General features: G+C 38.7%; 1 pseudogene; it reads right to left on the minus strand.

Annotated features, from left to right (window-relative positions):
* Positions 1 to 4,172: 4,172 nt before the first annotated feature.
* On the minus strand, positions 4,173 to 7,297 carry LOC141550715 (pro-opiomelanocortin A-like; annotated as a pseudogene).
* Between the last annotated feature and the right edge of the window lie 516 nt (positions 7,298 to 7,813).

Raw genomic sequence — 7,813 nt, forward strand, 5'->3', positions numbered from 1 at the left:
CCTGACAAAATCACAGACCCTTGACACATTGATGCCCTGGACTAGTCAACAAATCTCAGTTCTCTGTCCTGTTTATATATTTGCGGGATTAAAAAGACATAGGACTTGATCCTTGACCTCAGAAAGTTTATAGTCTAGTAAAGTGGGCAAGTCTGTTCCTATATTTAGTACTACGTGCCACCAAAAATCATTACAGATTGAAGTCAAGAGAATAAGTTATATCAAAGAGATGAGGCTTAAACTAGACTTTGAAAAACACCTGTGCACAAGAAGTGGCACGTTCTTCATAGAGAGGGTCCAAATGCCAATGTATGTAGGTATCATTGTAATAAAGTATCTTTATTTAGTGAAGGAGAAGTTGTTTATAGGAGTAGTGGGAAATGAGCTTGGATAGATAGAATGTAGCGTTCCAGAGCCTTGATCTATTTAAGTAAGTAACCATTTTCATTTTTAAGTTGGGGAGTGATGGGAATATAATAGAATTCTAGACCAGGAAGAAACCACCTAGTCCAACATCTTTATCTCCCAGGCCTAGAGAAATGAAATGACTCTTGCCTAATGTTATAATTAGTGGGAGCAATATCCTAACCTCTTCCCCTACCCCATGTAAGTAAGGTTAATTTTTTCCATAAAAGTTATTGGAACAGTCTTCCCAATTTTGAATTAGATTAGGGGACTGAAGGCCCAAGCCATTGACATCTCTTCCTGGTGGCCTGAATACCAAACAGCTAAGAAGAGTACTAGGGATCTGGAATATGGGCTGATAGATATCTATGGTCAATTCATAGATAAGACAATTTTATTTAAGGAATCAACTCATAGTGTCCTCCATGGATTATATACTTGTTCAATGTTCTACTCTGATATCCATCTGTTAACAGCTGAATAATCTGTGAGTTGTCTATTCCTCCCCTCCCCTGTATCAAATAAGCTGCCAGAGGATTGGCCTAAATCAAACCCAATCCACAACTTCATGTTCATGCCTAGAGGCAGAACTAGGGACATGTGTCTTCAAAACTAAAGCTTTTTCCACTTGAAGAAAGAGATATTAGGGAAAAGACTCTCTCAGGGTTGTTTAGGATGGGTGAAAGAAGAGAGAAATGGGAGGTGGGGGAGAGATTATTTAATATACTCTAGGAATGAGATAAATGAATCAAGAGAATCTGGTAACTAGCTAAAGGAAAGAGCATTAACTCAGGTCAAAAGACCTGGATTCATCCAAATTTTAACTCAAATTTTCAATCTCCATGGGCCTGTTTCCTCATCTGTGGAGATGAGGAAATAGTGACATAAAACATGACATGAAAACATTTTCAAATGCATGGAAGAGAAGTTTTGAAGGAAGCAGACAAGTGGAACAACTTTGAAAGTAATATATTGAAATTATTCTGTACTTCAAAAAAAAGTGAGTTGAATGGAATAGAGATTTAAGATTTCATATATAATCTCTTTTGCTTGAAGTTCAGAATTTTAAAAAAATTGTTTATTAAACGGTTCAACTTGATAGCCTCTAAGGCTCATTCCAATGCTTTATCATTCTTTGTATAATATGAGGTGTCAAAGGATCCCGAGATTTAGAGTCTGAAGGAAGAAATAGAAGAGGAGAGCAGGTTATGTGTTAGAATTAGATTTAGAGCTGAAATCAACCTTAGAAATGATATGGTTCAACTACCTCATTTTACAGATAAAGAAATTGAGATCCTGAGAAGAAATTACTTGATTAAAGCAACACAATAAAAAAAAGGGAATAGAGTTAGGCTTTGAAATTGGGTCCTCCAAACTTTAGCCATTGGTGTCCAGAGAACCCAGGGCTGTGTTGACTGGCCATTCTACCAACTTCCTTCTATTCATGACTTTATTTTTGTGTAGGTTATAGTACAATTGTTATGGAGTCAAAAGGGGCTAGAAGGTGATTATCTTGTCCAGCCCTTTCATCTTACACATGAAAAACCTGAAGCTCAAAAGCAAAATGCCTTCCTACAGTCACACACATAGTAAGAGGCAGACCCTCCCCCCAACTTCTGACTTCAGATCCAAGACTCTTTTCACTACTCCATTGGGTTGGGTATAGGTAGGAGTATGTGGCGGGGGGGAGTGTAGGTGTGTTTGTCTGTAGGTCATAGGATCAAAGATTTAGCATCATTTGGTTTGAGTTCTAATCTAATACCTTTATTGAACAGATGAGGGAAAAGGTCCAGAGAGGATGCCATCTCTTGGTCAGGCTCACACAGTTAATAAGTAGCAAGGAGATGTTAATTCATGTCCTCTGACTAGAAATCCAGCTCTCTTGTCACTTCTTGCCTTTTGTTGGGTATGTTATATGAATGTATATGTGTATATGTTCAAAGTGTATGTACAGGTGAGTCAAATCTGCTGAGCCCCTAGCTATCTGTGATTTGTAGTAGAGTGAAACTTTGATTAAGGTCTCTTAAGAAGATTCTGCAGCCTCCATCATGGAGCTGCCACGGACTCCAGTGTGTGTCATAGTGGAAAGTCAGATACTTTTTAAACAACTGTTGGAATCTGTAAGGAGGTGAATGAAGTCAGGGTCATGGAGGCTCCTACAGTCACTGATGTAACCATCTCTTTTTCCTATCATGCTTCTTGGATGAAACTGGGGACATTGGTCCAAATTTTTTATCCAATGAAGCTTCCATTTAAAAAAAGAAATCACTACCAGGCAACAAGTCAATCTACATGATTGAACTGGGGTGGGAGGAGGCAGAGTGGTCTTAAGCCTTTAAAGGTCTTGGCCATAGGAGATGGTGGGTAGGGAGATGATATTTTATATCAAAGACTAGGACTGGAAAGAGATCTTAGAGAGACTTAGAGACTGTCTAGTCATTAGTATCTTGGAGGGTAGCCTGGCAGTGTGGAAAAGGCACTGAACTCTGGCTTTGCCAAATATACCTGTGAGAATTGGGGCAAGTCACTTAACCCCAATGGGTCTCACTTCCTCATTGGTAAAAGCACAGTATTTAGACTAAATGGTCAACTTGAAAAGTATGAACCTATGTACCATTTGTGTTCTTAAGTCTCTTAGAATTAGGAAGTTAGCAGTTGAGGTTCTGGAGCAGGATGAAATTAGGAGAATAATAATAGTTAATATTTTTAAATTTGCAAAGCACCTTGTAGCCAAGAGTCTTCTAGAGCCACCTTGAATTCCCATTGTTAAAATGATCACTATGAGCATTTATACTTTGAAAACTGGCAAATGCTTCAAATCAAAATTTAATTTGTTGTTTTGTTGATTATCTAGACTTAAAAAATAGTGGAGAAAATTTTAATATTGGAGGTTAAACTTAAAACTGTGTCTTGTAAACGGCTTTCCTCAGAAGAGCCAATCATTAAATATTTCCCATCCCACCAGATGGGCATATTCATTATCCTACTTGAGCTTCACACTAACTCCTCATTTTTTATAGATAAGAATATAGGCATTTTAATTATCATTACTTGCATCTTACAGATAAGGAAATGGGACCTGGGAGATTAAGGACCTTGTTTATAGTAAATAATAATTGTCAGAAGCGGGATCTGAATTCAGTTCTCTCCTGATTCCAGGCCAAGCTACTCCAAAGTAGCAATGGTCTCTTGCACAACCATTCTATCAGTGTCTAAAACAATACCAAGCATGCTTAATAAATGTGTATTTATTGCTTATCAATATGCTTGGATGATCAGTAGTTTTGGTGCATTCTCTTAGAATATAAGGTTCTTAATAACAGACTGTCTCTTTTTTTGTATTTGTAGCCTCAGCCTTAGCATAATAATTGTTATATAACAAGTACCTACTAAGCCATTCATCATTCTCTAATATTATAGTTCCTCTCTGGCATGTCAGCTGTTTTACCAATTGATATTCTAGTAGTACACTTAGTTCACAAAATTTTTTCTCCCCTATTCATTCAAAATACCTTATGTCTCACTATATGTGAACATATTGTTACTTGACAGTCTTAAAGCTAACCCCTCCTCCTCAGCCCATCCTTCAACTGCTCTTCGTTTCCTATCGATATAGAATTTAGTGCAATATATTTGCTTTGATGAATATTTACAATTTTTTCTTTATACACAAAGTCAAGAATCAAATGTGAAATCAAATGAACTTTATTTCCTAAAGACAAACAGACAGCTTTAATGGCTGAAGGCATGGCTGTTGAAGATTTGACTATAACCCCTCCAGCCTGGGAAATGGAAGATAGGAATACAAGGGATAGGAAAGGGGGACGAAGGGAATTGGGGCTTGCTTCTTTCATGAAAAAACTAAGATTATTCCTCCCCCTAGCTTTTCCCTCACTGGCCCTTGTCAGGGGCATTCTTGATTATAGCATTTCTGAACAGTGTCATGAGAGGAGTGTGACTCTTCTCAGAAACCATAAAGCCACCACATCACTTATTCCTGGAAGAGCTACCCCACTAGAAATACTCCATATTATATTATATTATATGTATCCTTCCAAGTATCCTCCTTAGTATCCTTCCCTGTATTCTTCCCGATATCCTCCCTTCTATCAACAATTAGCTCAGAATCCTCAGGATAGTCCAACTTCATTGGGCTATCTCTTCTGAAGTCCGCAGATTCTTCTTTGACTGTATTCTCAGGGTGCTTCTTTAAATTCAATGGCCTCCCCCAGCGGAAGTGTTCCATGGTATAGGAATTTTTGTTATCTAATTGTCTGGCTTTTCGGATCAGTGACAGACCCTCTCCTTGTACCTCTTTGTCCTCTCCCTGAACTCCTGGAGAGAAAAGATCCAGAAAGTCCCCCTTTATTATCTCCTGTCTCTTTTGATTCACATTTCCACCATCACTGCTGATGCTGCCACTATGGATATCTCTTTGCTTATATTTTTTATGAGAGTAGTTAATGATATGTTTTAGCTCATTTCGTGCAATTCCTCTGTATCCAAGTATATTAGATGAGTCCATAGAACAGGATTTGATGCATTCCTGGAGTAAAGAAGAAGTGAGGTGAGAACATAGGATGGCTGAAAAGGTAGAATATCCTACTTCTATACTCTCACACAGTAGATATTTAGCAATTCAACTGAGTTCAATCCAGTTTCGAATATTAAAAGATCAAAATGTGTTTATTACGTGCCAACATTGTGCTAGGTAGACTCTGAGATACAAAGTAAAAACAGGAAGGAAAGAAGGAAGGAAGGAAAGAAGGAAGGAAAAGAAAGGAAAGGGAAGGGGAAGGGGAAGGAGAAGGGAAAGGGGAAAAGGAAGGAGAAGGAGAAGGGGAAGGGGAAGGGGAAGAGAAGGACAGAAAAGGAAAGGAAAGAGGAAAGGGAAGGAAAAAGGAAAGGAGAAAGGAAAAAGAAAAAGGAAGAAAAAAAAAGAGAAAAAAGAAACAGTCCAAGTCTTGAATTGACTGGAATTGAACTTCAGACATGAATTGGTAAAAACATACTGGTATTGTGGTGAACATTCCTCCAGATTCCAAAAGAGAAGAAAAATTCCTAATTCTAGATTCTTGCTTCATGCCTCAGCCCAGGTCTTATAATATTTGGATCTGACCTTTTCCCCTTGTCCTGTTCCCATATCAACCAGCCCCATAACCACATTACCTTATTCTGTGCCTACATGTGTCTTTCCAGCCTTCACCAAACATATTACACAGCTTGCTCAACATATCTGAGACTACTCCTCACCTATCTTGCATTCCCCCATGGGAGATTTTGCATTTCACTCTCCCTGGATCAGTGAACTATTGAGGAAAAGATAGATTTCCTGGTAATCCCATCTAGTTTGAGACAAGGACACAAAAATCGGGGTTCCACAAGGGACACAGAGAATAAGAGACTCCTTTCCAGAAGCACTCACTGACTAGGGGATGTGAGGTTGCAGCCTGGAATCATCCATTTCATGGAGAAAATAGCCAGAATAGTCATGCATCAGAGAGACTCTGGGTACTCATGGAGGGAAAAAAGAAAGAGCCCAACCCAACTCAACTGAGTAAGAGAAAATACTGGACTAACAGTTAGTGTTCTAGAATTTTAGAATGACAAAGACCAACTATCTCACTCTCCTCACTCAACAAATGAGAAAACTGAGTCCCTGAAATGTTAAATGTCAAGTTTAAGGTTACATAGGTAAGGAATAACAGTTAAGACTAGAATCTAAGTCTCCAGGATTCTAGTCCAGTGTCCTTCGTGGTTAAGTGAATTCCCCCAAAATGGAGGGTGTGTTTGGGGGACAACTATGGCATTAGTAAAAACACTGGGATTGAAGTTAAGAAACGTTGGGATTAATTCATCTCTGATGTTAGTTGTTTTAATATGGACAGATCACTTAGTATCTCTGTAAATCATTTCAGAAAAGTGAGCTGTTATTATTGAAAGTCATCAGATCACAGGATTAATTAAACATACAGATGGAAGGAAGTTTAGGGGAATCTAGTTCTGGCCCCTCATTTACAGAGGAGGAAACAGGACTGGAAAGATTAAATAACTTGGCCAAGTAATAGAGGCAAGATTTGAACCTGGTACTCTAACTACAAATCCATTTTGTTGGAAATACACTCAGGAAAATTTGAGTTTTAATTCTGCCTCTGATTCGGTGATCTTGGGCAAGTCCTTTCAAACTCAGCCTCAGTTTCCTAATATGTAAAATGGGGGTAATAGTACCTGCCTCACAAGCTTATTATGAGGATCCAATGAATTAATATGTAAAGCGCTTTAAATAAAAGCTAGCTATTATGCTAGTTATTTTTACTGCCTTGTCTCTTTTCAAAGGAAAGGAAATGACATCTTGGTTTTCCTTCTTCCAGAGAATTTGCTTTCATTTATTGGGGAGAAAGGGGTGGGGAGAGAGAAAAGGTGACATGCGGCCAGCTGAAAAGGAATAATTATAAAGCTGAGAAATGTGAGATAAGAATCCCTCCCCCACAAGCAATAACTAAGATGACTCTTAATTATTTTAAAATATTCTTTATGACAACTTAGAAAGTCAGTTTTCAAATAGTTTCAAGTGGGAGATATCCTATAGGAAGCATGGGAGATCCAGGAGAAGGCAGAACAGAACAAAATAGCAAAAACTGGCTCCCTAACTTGTCTGTAACTGAGTTTCACCCTGAGTCACTTCACTTACCTCCCTCCTTTTCCTTTTCCCAAACCAAGATACCATTCCCTCTCCTCCGCACCCCCTCCTCATCCCACTTACCAATAGACTTTCAACTGTCATGTTATCTTTACACAAATTGTCCAGGGAGCAATCTTGAACTTCCACTGAGGCCTGAAACATTAGGGCCATGAGCAGGGTTCCAAGACAGATCCAAGAAGGCTTCCACATCTTCCAGGATGAAGCTCTGCAGACACAAGAACAGTTTGGAGGTTTGCATACAGAGAACAGGAGGTGATACTGATGAGTCACCAGGAAGGACCATGTACCAACACTAATAACTTGGAGGGCACAAAACCTACAACTACATGACCCAGGAATGATAGGGAAGTAAAGGAGAGGGGTTAAAAGATCCACGAGAAAGGGATTTGTGCAACAAGGCACAAGAACCTGGGACAGAGGCCAGAAGAAAAGTAAAATAGCACCCTTTAGATAATTCTGGCTACCACCTTTTGTTTCTCTTTTGCAATCAAACAACCAGCAGCACTAAAACCTAGGAAACCCTGGGAAATGATTGAATCCAGCCCTTCATTTTACTGAGAAGAGAAATGACTAGATTAGGTACCATACTTAGCCAGGTAGTATGAAAGCCAATGTCATCTTTTGAAAAATAAAGAGATTTGACTAGATAGGTGTGAATGATTTAAATCAATTAGAGTTTAATTCTCCCTAGGGGCAATTGCATTT

The sequence above is a fragment of the Sminthopsis crassicaudata genome, chromosome 1 (genome assembly GCF_048593235.1).
Source record: "Sminthopsis crassicaudata isolate SCR6 chromosome 1, ASM4859323v1, whole genome shotgun sequence".
Classification (NCBI taxonomy): domain Eukaryota; kingdom Metazoa; phylum Chordata; class Mammalia; order Dasyuromorphia; family Dasyuridae; genus Sminthopsis; species Sminthopsis crassicaudata.